Source organism: Silene latifolia, chromosome 8, assembly GCF_048544455.1.
Source record: "Silene latifolia isolate original U9 population chromosome 8, ASM4854445v1, whole genome shotgun sequence".
Taxonomy (NCBI): domain Eukaryota; kingdom Viridiplantae; phylum Streptophyta; class Magnoliopsida; order Caryophyllales; family Caryophyllaceae; genus Silene; species Silene latifolia.
In genome coordinates, this window is record NC_133533.1 from 89,467,718 (window position 1) to 89,480,923 (window position 13,206).

Here is a 13,206-nt window from a genome sequence, read left to right on the forward strand (position 1 = left end):
AGTCTGAAGTCACCATCTCCCTTGCCGATTTTTGTACTCTGTTTTCGATTCCTGATGATGGGATCGAAATAAACCCGAGTGCGGAATGGGGGGATGTGACGGAGGAAGAGAAGCTCAAAATTAAAAGGTATTTTGATGTGGATTCTACGGGGTCGAGTAATATGCTAACGGGACCGTTTACTCCTAAGTTAAAATTATTTTTAAACATTCTTTGGAACACGGTTGTCCTGAGCAGAGGTGGTCGTGATAAGTTGTCAAGCTATGAAATGGTGTTGGTCTCAAAATGGCTTGAAGGAACTCAGGTTAGTCTTCCTCGTCTTGTTTTTCATCGAATCATTCAAACAAGCATTTATGTCACTGAGGATAAATTGTATACTACCTTAGACTTGCCGTTTGGGATGTGTATTTCTCGGTATTTGGAACAAAAAAGGGTGGTTGGGTCCTCTAGCTATGGTGTGATGGTAAAAGATGAGATGTGTGACATTCATCTCAAGTTTATGAAAATTGGAGCAATTGGACCCGATTTGGTGTTTTTGGCAAAAGGTAATGTGGTGGAAAAATCTTCGGATGTGGTTTAAGTTGAAGAACAAAAATTGGACTCGTTTATGACGAGTATTTGTGAAAAATTAGATTCTCAAAACAAGTTGTTTGCGGAGTTGATCTCGGGCTTGGGTAAAGACAAGGATGGGGCTTCGGTTTCGAAGGGTTCGAATAATGCCGAGATGATATCTTATTTGCATAGGTTGGAAGCTCGTGTTGATGTTATGGCTCGCGTTGATGTTATGGCTCGTGATGCGGCTAGAGCGGCTAAGGAATGTGTCCGTCATTCCGGGTCATTGGCAAATTTGGCTAGTCAAGGAGGGGCGATTTGGCGTGAAGTGTAGATACCTCGTTTCTGCACCTCCCGCCAAACACTCAGTGATGATTGGGCTGCATGTTTAGCATATGTCGCGATTTTATGACGTCTCGTAAATCGGTTAATAAAAGGTAACTCATAAACTTGTCTACCTCATGGTTGTCATCTAGGTGTCATTACGGTCGTTTTGGCAGTAATTAGAGTGCATTTGGAGTCCGGTTCAAAAATCGTCGTCATTTCTTAAAACCGTCAAATCCCGACTCAAAAAAGCAATAGGCTTGTCTACCTAAGGTTAGGATGTCATATAATGTCATAATTATTCTCATTTTGAGTCCCATGTCACTTCTTTGGTCTAAGCTTAAAGTTTACATTACAAAATGTGCATTTCATTTAGCTAAAACGACAACCCGACTTTTAGGCCCGTTTTACGAGGTGATAACGACTTTATTGGGTCAGGCCTATTTCCCAGAAAGTTCTAGATCTTTATTTTAGCTTTCCAACGCCACCGAAATCACCTTATTCCGAGTCTAGTAGAGAAAGTTATGCTGAAAATACGACAGGCTGTCAAACGCGTTTTCTACGCGTAGAAGGAACTACCCGAGAAAAGACGCAGTAAGTGTTGCACCTCTTCCAAGGGACGCAGCCCCTGCTGCGCCTTTTCTCAAGGCTTTCTTTTTGTCCAAGTTTCCGTATTTAACCTAAGTCGGTTGTTTCCGGATCTTTCCTTCCGTATCCTATTCTTACCATAATTCTTCCGTGTGATTAGTATAAATAAGGACCTTCGTTCCTCAAATTTCTCACGCGAGTGTCCACCCTTCTCTTCTCCCTTTGCATTCTAAGACCGCGCTCTTGCTTATTGACGTCTACGTGCTTGAACTTTTGACCACGTAAGCTTGGATCCTTCTGAGTACCAGGCTCGTTTGGCATGAACGACCAATTTGACCACTACACAATCAATCAATCAATTTGTTTTTAATTCCTTTTTCAAGGGCACTTTCATATTTGCATAGATCGAGTCGAGTTACCACTAAAAACCGATTTAGTTAAATCTCGCGACTCTAACATGTAAGTCTGAGGGTGTAAAATCCTATTTTAGTTATTGTACTTTTATTTTCTGTATTGTAATTAATGTAAGAATTTATGTCATAAGCATGCTCAAAACCGTCTTTTAAAATCACCTTTTAAAACCTTTTAACGAAAGTAACATAGATCTGACGTGGGGAAGAATCGCATCAACTGATGTGCCTTCTGGAAAGGGCGCAGTATCTGCTGCGCCTCTTCCAGGGGTTGCTTTCAGTTGCTGCACTTCTTCTTCTTCCTCGGTTTTCTGTTGACTTCGTCTCTCTTATTTTACATTCTTATTTTCTTCTCTTTTCTTTGTACATAATATTTTTTTATACGTTATTAATATTTATCACGTTTTATTTCCGACTTAGATCCCTTATAATCAATATTTGCGGGTTTTCGTCATTAAATCAAGAGTAAATTATCAATTACACCCACGTCAAATGCACTTTTTTACATTTACTCCCACGTCAAATTTTTTTAATAAATTACACCCAAGTTAATAGCTCAGGTTAGAAATTGCACCCAATATCGGATTCCGACCACATTTCCGACAAATTTCAAATTTTTTGGGTTAAAACAAATTTTCTAGGACGATTTTACCCTTCTGCATTTCTTTATTAACCTTGTGTTTGTTTGAAATGCAAAACTGTAACACCCCGGTTTATGAAGGAGCCTTTAGCAAGACATTCCCTAATAAACCGGACTGTTACCATCTCGGTTTCCCGAGGTAGTGAATAACAAAGTACAACAATACCAAAGTACTTTAAATTAAAACTTAACGATTACATGTTTATTACAAATTATCCAACTAAACTCAATATAAGATAAATACAACTCGCAGCGGAAAATAAATTAAGTGATAAAAATCTTCTATGTGGTCTAGACTTCTAGGTAGATTGGCCAAGTCCTCACGCATCCCATAGCTCCCAAGTCAGCTAATCTTTAGTACCTGTCAAATCTGCTCCCCATTATGGTTCATCACAGGTGTTCACGAATACACAGGGTCAACCGCGAGGTTGAGTAGGGAAAACAATGAAACAATAAAATATGATATGCATGCTCCTCCTTCACCTCCATCTCCATCTCAACTCATCACACACATCCCCGGAACGCCCAGCCATACCGATCCCCGGTAGACTATATATCGACCGAAGTCGATCTGCCAGCTCGCAGCTGAGGACACCAGGGCAAGTCCTGCAGAACCCGCCTGGGCCTTATCACAACATCACATCGTATCACAACCTCGTCACCACCACACCATCCTCCAACTCCGATGCATATGAAATGCTCAACAGTAATTATGCAACACAATATGTATATCAAATGAATGAAATCATGCCAGCTACTGAATGTTGTGATATCATACTCAATACGACCAATTCAGTCAATCACTTTCCCGTATATATATAAATCATAACATAAGTCAACATCCAGAAATCAAGTCAACACAATTCAACTATGACGATAATAGGACAAGTGTATTTCCCTACCTCAAAGTGCCAGCAATTCCAATTAAGCAGTTAAGCAGTCCAAAAATAAAGCAATGCATTTGATTATCGATCCTTCACGAATCCGTCACCTAAAACAATTATGATATTTATAATTACTAACTACTAAATATAGAAATCTCCCAAAATAGAACTTTCCCGATATAGTAACTTCCTACTTTAACCAGTCCCGACTCAAAGTCCATCTCTAATTATTTAAACGACTTGGGGATCAAATTAAATAAATTATTTAAATGTCTCGGGAATAATTTATTTAAAAGACTCGGGAATTAAATTAAATAACTAATATGATAAATAAAAGATTACACGAATCATATGATTTAAGAGATACCCGAATCAACTTTAAACAATTCAAACATCCCGACTCAAACCCTTCTTTAATTATTTTAATGCACTCGGGAATTAATTAATTAATTTAGAATACGACCCGATACGAAATATAACGATTAGATGATGAAAAACCCGTTTAAAACCAAAACAGCCCGCATCGCACTACCCCCCTTCCCTCGCACTCACGCACCACCACGCACCACCTCACCACCGTGGCAACCACTGCACTGTCCCCCACTTCAACCCACCACCAGAAACACCCCCACTTGGGGTCGACCCTCGCCGGCGAGGTGAACCACGGCCGTCTTTTTTGGCACGGTTCACGGCCGTGCCTCACCAAACACCCCTTTTTACACGACACACCACCACCGCACTCATTACCATAGCCTCACAACCACCACAGTCCCACTCGCCGTCAACCCACGAACCAAGACACCGTGACGCCGCCGTTTCGACCTCCCCGAGTCAACGGTGGCGCCACCCAAATCCCAACCATAAAACTCGCCCGAAAACGTAACCCAACCTGTTTTGCCCTCTTAATCGATTCTGCCTATCCCTGCCACCCTAGCCGCCTACAACCACCCCAACAACCACCACCTGACTCGTCACACACCCTACTACCCATATACTCCGTCAACAACTACCCTTAACACCTCAACAAGACACGACACAACCCCTAAAATCCCGACATCAAACGAAAACAGAGGAAAAGAGTTGGTCTTACCATCTTTCTGCCACCACGACGGCCACCACGGCCACCCACGGACGTCGACACTAGTCCCTAGCTTCTCCCTGCTGTGCCGTCAACACTCACGCTCCTTCTCTCTCTCTCGTTTTGCGTGAAAGGCCGAGATCTAAGGCGATGAAGGAGGGAGGCGGGTTGATGGGATCTGAGAGGAGGGAGGCGGGTTAGGGACCGTTAGGGTTAGGGTTGGGGCACTATTAGGGTTAGGGTTAAGCAGGGTTAGGGTTATTGGGCTGGACATGTTATTGGGCCAGCTCAAATGGGTCGATGTTTAATTGTTTGGTTCTCCTTTCGAATTCAATATAAAACCCGTCACAATTAACTTCGCTTGATAATTTAACATAATTCTCGACTAACAATTAACCCGACATAATTAGTAATATAAAATGTATAATAATTAATATATAATAATATCCGTTTAATTAATTATATAAAAATACGGGGTATTACAGTCTTCCCCCCTTAAAATGAACTTCGTCCCGAAGTTCGCTCCCATACTCAACAACAGAAAGGTATTGTATATTGTACTTACGGACGTCACGCAATTCTAACATGGTTAACACACTTTTGACTCATCAATTAAACGTAACAAATACGGAATGTTACATTCTGCCCTCCTAAAAAAATAAACTTCGTCCCGAAGTTTAACTCATCTTTTCTTAATCCAATTAACTACAACTAATAACTACCTGCGAACACGATTGTATAAAAACTAAATAATCACCTGAGAACACCGTCATCTTCCATCTAAATTCTGATCTCAAACTCAAGTACTCAATAACCATGGTCTCACTGGACCGTAAACGTAACTTGGCACAAAGGCCCCACAACTCATAACTCAAAACCGGTGGTTTAATCACACTCTCCTTTTACACATCAACCAACTAACAGAAGTAGGAACAACTCATATAGAACTCATTTGTATAGGTACCCCACAACTAAACATCAACTTGGTCAACTATAACCTACGAACAAGTGCAAATTAAGCATCAAGATTTTACAATCCTACCCAACTAGAAACATGGTTACGTCCTCGTAACCTTCATTATTATAACAAGGTTCTCAAACTACTACTAATAACTGAAAGAGGATAAAAGATTCACAACTCACGCTCAAGTTAACTAATCCTTACCAAAGACAATCAACATTTATTACTAGCTCATGCGTAACTTAAAACACAACATCAAACTAAAAGAACAACAAGAAAGGAATCATGGTTTACACGGTTTCACAACTAAACAAATTTGATGATCAATTATAGACTATGAACGAGCGAGAGCAGAATCAACAAAACAATTTAGGAACTTCTCACAATTGTAAACATATCACAGAAATAGATCTACCACTACTATCTATCACAATCACAGGATCTTATTGACATGTCCATACAACCATTTACTCACTCACTGGTTTAGGTCACGAATTAGGTCGATGAATTTAAGCAATCAACAACATACTCATAATTCGTATTTTAAATTATAAAAATTGTTTGCACGATATCAATTCTGAAAACATGTTTCCTAATAAAAGTAACTACATATGGTCTATGACAACAACAACATCACTTTCATATCCCACATATGTTTCACATTTCAGCAATCATATCTGTCAATTGTGTCTAGCAACTTAGTATACTCATTCTCAGCAAAACAAGAGATATTGTATAAATAGTTTAAACATATACATTTGCCATCATATACTTTGTAGAACACTAGCTATGAAAAAGGTTAGCAACTTGAACAACTTCTCTGATTTGTATGGTTTGAATAATTAGGCAACTCGTAGGCTTAATTAAACGTAACTATAACGACTGTCATTTAAACCAATGCATATCATGTGAATCATCAAAGGGTTATCCTATTATAATTGTCAACATAGTTATCATAACAATCATTATTATAATATAACTGATAGTAACGACTCGAGAATATAGATATGCCAATTGTCATGTTATATCAAACAGTTCCCTTTATATCACACCCATCCAATTGCAAGAATCACTTTAGCATTTTATGACAATATAATAACGAACATATTCAATAAGGAATAACAACATTGTTTATTATCATGTTATAGTTTTAGGTCCACGTGAAATAATTTAATGTGGCGAAGGTAATAAATATAACTATTGGCACACAACTCATATGAAAGACATTAGAACTTAGATGCATCCTACATGTGTGAACATTTAGACATAATTATTATAATTATTCATGCGAGTATATTAGAACAATCACCTTAGCTTTTAACACCATCAATTTTACTTAGGTACGACGATATAGTTTTATTATTCATATATATCCGACCACTATGCAAATATGATATAAAATATTACAACATGCCAAATGTATATAAAATATGCAAACAACTGGACTCGTATAACATATTTCACCCTTGATTAGAAATCAATTTAAATAAGCTTATTCAATTTTACTCATATTATCATGCCAATAATGTTATCGACTAAACTTTAATTTTATCACTTGTTAAGATACATAACTACTGAACATGCGTGCTACTATCGTCATATAAAGCATTATAAATTCACATTACTAAGGCTCATGAATTAATCAACAACTGTATGAAACTCAACCTAGAACACACATTTACAAGTCATGTTTCACGTTGTAACTTTCAAAGATCACGAATAAATAACCGTTCGATTAAAACTTGATTCATATTATTTTTTTATAAAACACGGAGAGATAAAAACACAGGGGAAAAAGAATTAGGTCTAAAGCACAAAATTTCATTTTTAAAGAATTTTACAACTCAGTTGGTCCAAACAAACATGTGACAGCAATTGGTCCAAAACTTGGGTCAGTTTGCAAAACCTACCGTTTAATATAGGGACATCAAAAATTTTCGTGGCTTATCAATTTGAAAACATATGCGAATTTTATGACTGATGGAGTTGGAATTATACGAAAATGATTAATACAATTTAAATGAGGATTTTTTTACAAAATCGTTGGTCAAACATCACTGCACAGAAACTTCCTGACCACAGCCCACTAAAATATTTATTACTCCAAATCCGTATATCCTATAAGCATGAAACCAACGTCAAATGAACACTAACTCACGAGGCTATCTCCCATAAAATTTTCATTCATAGGCAATAAACAGAAAAGAAATGGCAGTAAGGTCAATTAAAGAGTACAATCAAACAAAGCAAGTTTCAAAGACTAAGTCGTTCATTTTCTATGTTCCAAACTCTTACAACCATATTATCGATACTAACCCATCCTAACTTAAATCTCACACTGTACTTTCGTAAACATCTATCCCGTAGAATCCCTTCGCCTATCGATCTACTCCGTACATCTAAATCACGATTGCTATGACTATAAACATGCAATTCAAAAGTGTTTCTAATTACTAACACAAGACTATACTAGCATGGCTTTGGGATCACATAACCGCATATTACTAGACATAATAGTACTATCAACACATCATTCAACATCCAACCAGGTAACTATCATCGACTCGCAATTATTTTCATGCTCACGACTAGCACAACTCTTCATTGATTATTAACCTGACTCGAAATCTTATTTCTCATTTCAACAACATTTATGATCACGTCATCAGTCATACAAAATACCTACCGTAGCGTGGTCCTGCAGAATGGTTAGAATATATGGGTCTCAAGGTATTCATCAATTTGATTATGCAATAATCAACGTATCAATCAGTTAATACTTAGGCAACGATATTTGAATTTCATGTTCAACCTCAAGCAACTTTTCTACCCTTTCTCTCATGTACACTCAGGGTTCCCGGGTCAAACTGAGAGGGCCGCTAGTTCGGTGTGAGGGGGCCCCTAACTCATACCTTACCTTAGTGTGCTCCTAACAGTTCTATCCCGGGGTTCATTTTATTTAGACTCTTCCTATGTTCATTGGGTTCATTGGTTTAGGCCTGAGGATCGTTCGCTCTGATACCACTTTGTAACACCCCGGTTTATGAAGGAGCCTTTAGCAAGACATTCCCTAATAAACCGGACTGTTACCATCTCGGTTTCCCGAGGTAGTGAATAACAAAGTACAACAATACCAAAGTACTTTAAATTAAAACTTAACGATTACATGTTTATTACAAATTATCCAACTAAACTCAATATAAGATAAATACAACTCGCAGCGGAAAATAAATTAAGTGATAAAAATCTTCTATGTGGTCTAGACTTCTAGGTAGATTGGCCAAGTCCTCACGCATCCCATAGCTCCCAAGTCAGCTAATCTTTAGTACCTGTCAAATCTGCTCCCCATTATGGTTCATCACAGGTGTTCACGAATACACAGGGTCAACCGCGAGGTTGAGTAGGGAAAACAATGAAACAATAAAATATGATATGCATGCTCCTCCTTCACCTCCATCTCCATCTCAACTCATCACACACATCCCCGGAACGCCCACCATACCGATCCCCGAGACTATATATCGACCGAAGTCGATCCGCCCCGCACCGAGGACACCAGGGCAAGTCCTGCAGAACCCGCCTGGGCCTTATCACAACATCACATCGTATCACAACCTCGTCACCACCACACCATCCTCCAACTCCGATGCATATGAAATGCTCAACAGTAATTATGCAACACAATATGTATATCAAATGAATGAAATCATGCCAGCTACTGAATTTTGCGATATCATACTCAATACGACCAATTCAGTCAATCACTTTCCCGTATATATATAAATCATAACATAAGTCAACATCCAGAAATCAAGTCAACACAATTCAACTATGACGATAATAGGACAAGTGTATTTCCCTACCTCAAAGTGCCAGCAATTCCAATTAAGCAGTTAAGCAGTCCAAAAATAAAGCAATGCATTTGATTATCGATCCTTCACGAATCCGTCACCTAAAACAATTATGATATTTATAATTACTAACTACTAAATATAGAAATCTCCCAAAATAGAACTTTCCCGATATAGTAACTTCCTACTTTAACCAAATCCACTCAAAGTCCATCTCTAATTATTTAAACGACTTGGGGATCAAATTAAATAAATTATTTAAATGTCTCGGGAATAATTTATTTAAAAGACTCGGGAATTAAATTAAATAACTAATATGATAAATAAAAGATTACACGAATCATATGATTTAAGAGATACCCGAATCAACTTTAAACAATTCAAACATCCCGACTCAAACCCTTCTTTAATTATTTTAATGCACTCGGGAATTAATTAATTAATTTAGAATACGACCCGATACGAAATATAACGATTAGATGATGAAAAACCCGTTTAAAACCAAAACAACCCCGCATCGCGCACTACCCCCTTCCCTCGCACTCACGCACCACCACGCACCACCTCACCACCGTGGCAACCACCGGACCAGGTCCCCCACTTCAACCCAAATGACCAAAGAAACACCCCCACTGGGGTCGACCCTCGCCGGCGAGGTGAACCACGGCCGTCTTTTGGCCTGGTTCACAGCCGTGCCTCACCAAACACCCCTTTTTACACGACACACCACCACCGCACTCATTACCATAGCCCTGTCAACCACCACAGTCCCACTCGCCGTCAACCCACGAACCAAGACACCGTGACGCCGCCGTTTCGACCTCCCCCGAGTCAACGGTGGCGCCACCCCAAATCCCAACCATAAAACTCGCCTGAAAACCGTAACCCAACCTGTTTTGCCCTCTTAATCGATTCTGCCTATCCCTGCCACCCTAGCCGCCTACAACCACCCAAACAACCACCACCTGACTCGTCACACACCCTACTACCCATATACTCCGTCAACAACTACCCTTAACACCTCAACAAGACACGACACAACCCCTAAAATCCCGACATCAAACGAAAACAAAGGAAAAGAGTTGGTCTTACCATCTTTCTGCCACCACGACGGCCACCACGGCCACCCACGGACGTCGACACTAGTCCCTAGCTTCTCCCTGCTGTGCCGTCAACACTCACGCTCCTTCTCTCTCTCTCGTTTTGCGTGAAAGGCTGAGATCTAAGCTGATGAAGGAGGGAGGCGGGTTGATGGGATCTGAGAGGAGGGAGGCGGGTTAGGGGACTGTTAGGGTTAGGGTTGGGGCACTATTAGGGTTAGGGTTAAGCAGGGTTAGGGTTATTGGGCTGGACATGTTATTGGGCCAGCTCAAATGGGTCGATGTTTAATTGTTTGGTTCTCCTTTCGAATTCAATATAAAACCCGTCACAATTAACTTCGCTTGATAATTTAACATAATTCTCGACTAACAATTAACCCGACATAATTAGTAATATAAAATGTATAATAATTAATATATAATAATATCCGTTTAATTAATTATATAAAAATACGGGGTATTACAAAAACCCCTAAACCCTATATACCCCGAAATACAAACCTAAACCCAGAAATACAAACCAAGAAATACATGCATAATTCCGTCGTCTTTATGGTAAAAATTTGGCAGAAATTGTGAAAAAAATTGAACAAGATTTCTGGATTTCAAAGGATAAATTGAGAGAAATTGCTAATGATATGAAGTTGAATATGAATAATGGTTTGAAAGATGAAGATTCCAGCCCAATCAAGATGCTTGTTTCCTATGTTGATTCTTTAACTCCATATCAATTCCGTCTTCTTTAGAGTAAACCATTAATCATATTCAACTCCTCCATAATTTGATACTTCCTGGTTTAACATCTGTGTATTTTTTAACTGATGAAATAATTAAGGTTTAATTGGGATATATGCGAAAATTTGGGGGAATTTGAAAGGGGGAGATTTTGGGGAAAAATTGGGATGAAATTAGGGTAAAAACTGAAATGGGGGAAGTAAAATGAAGGGTGGGTTGATTCACAGTTAGAAACACGCGGGGGCAATTTTGTCATTTCATATAGTTTTTCACCGGAAAATGGCTTGGGGTGCAATTTCTAACCTGGGCTATTAACTTGGGTGTAATTTAAAAAAAAAATTTGACGTGGGAGTAAATGTAAAAAAGTGCATTTGACGTGGGTGTAATTGATAATTTACTCTTCAATCAAACCCGAATTTTAGAGACTCGATTCGTTCATATCAAGTTTCTGGAATTCGTCCTTTGTACATATTTTTACCGTTTATCAAGCTCTTTCAAATTCATTCCCGTCTTCATTATTACACCTAATTCATTTTAACTCGTTTTAATTCATCTTTAACTGTTTTAACCTGTTTTAATTCGTGTTCATCACTTTTATGACATTCCATATGTATGTAATCTGTTAATCACTTCTACTTGAGTCTAATATCAATAATCGGCCTTAAAATTATTAACAAACATTAATAAACCGCGACTCTGACTTTCACAGTCAGAACCTAACTCAAGAACAGACGCAGGAAGTGCGGCGCCTCTTCCAGAGGACGCATCAGATGTTGCGCGGTGGTTTCTGCCTCTGAACTCTTCTCGCTTTGACGTAGGGTTTTTAATTAGCATTTCAATTAACTATTATTCTTATTATTACCATAGTTCAACATATTTTCCATATTATTTATTTCCTTATTTTCCATATTATTTATTTCCTTATTTTCCATATTTTCTAAATTTCCTTATTTTCCATATTTTCCTAATTTTCCATATTTTCCATATTTCCTTATATTCCAAATTTCCATATTTTCCAAATTTCCTTATTTTCCATAATTTTCATATTTTCTAAATTTCCTTAATTTCCATATTTTCCAAATTTCCTTATTTTTCATATTTTATGAATTTCCTTATTTTCCAGTTTTCCTTATTTTTTTTCCTTATTTCCAATTTCCTTATCTTTTTTCAATTTTCTAATTTTCCTTATTTCATTTATTCTTTTCTTTTATTTCCAAATCCTTTTTGAGCATGTTTATGACGTAAATTCAAGTTTATCAATTGTAATTTATTTTTATTTTGTATGATTTGTTTATCGCTATTTATTTATTGTGTTTATTGTGGATGTTTATTTTTCACATGTAATTAATTCTAAAACCCTAATTCGACAATCATGAATTCTAAATTACATGTTCACCGACTTAGTTAATTCTCACATGCTAGGATTAGTTTATTGGATGTTGCATTGCATGCATATAATCGACAACATATCAAATATGATGATTTTCCCTAATCATTAGTAGAGGCCGCTATCGAGGCGGGCGGGATTAGGTGTTCGATCAAAAGAGCTTCCTAATACGTACCCTCACCCCTTACTTCAGATCTCTGCGAACATCCGTGTGCATTGGCATCCACGAGAGTCATTCTAGATATAGAATGCTAAGGGTAACGAGTTCTTGGTGTTCATGTCACTACTTTGTGTCTTGACATGACACGAGATATTCGAACGGTTTCCAATTTTCCACAATAAATTGGTGGCGACTCCACAAATGCAAACGCATGTTTTCCCAAGAGAACCTGTGGGCCCGCGTCCACATGAAGGGAAGGCAATGCAGGAGGATATGGGAGTCATTTACGAGGCTACTAGGGCCTTGTCTCTCAAAGTGCTTAATTTCGAGACGTGCCTCATGGCACAAACTAACCATGTTCGGTCGTGCTTTGATCGTCTTGACTCTCTCTTTAGTTTAGGACCCGTCCTGGTTATGTGAACCCGAATGTCGTGAAACGCGACTATCCTTAAACCCGCCACAATCCTTTCCTTGCTTTCTTTTTATTAGACTTTATATTTTGGATTAATGTATAATTCGACCCATTTTGACTTATACT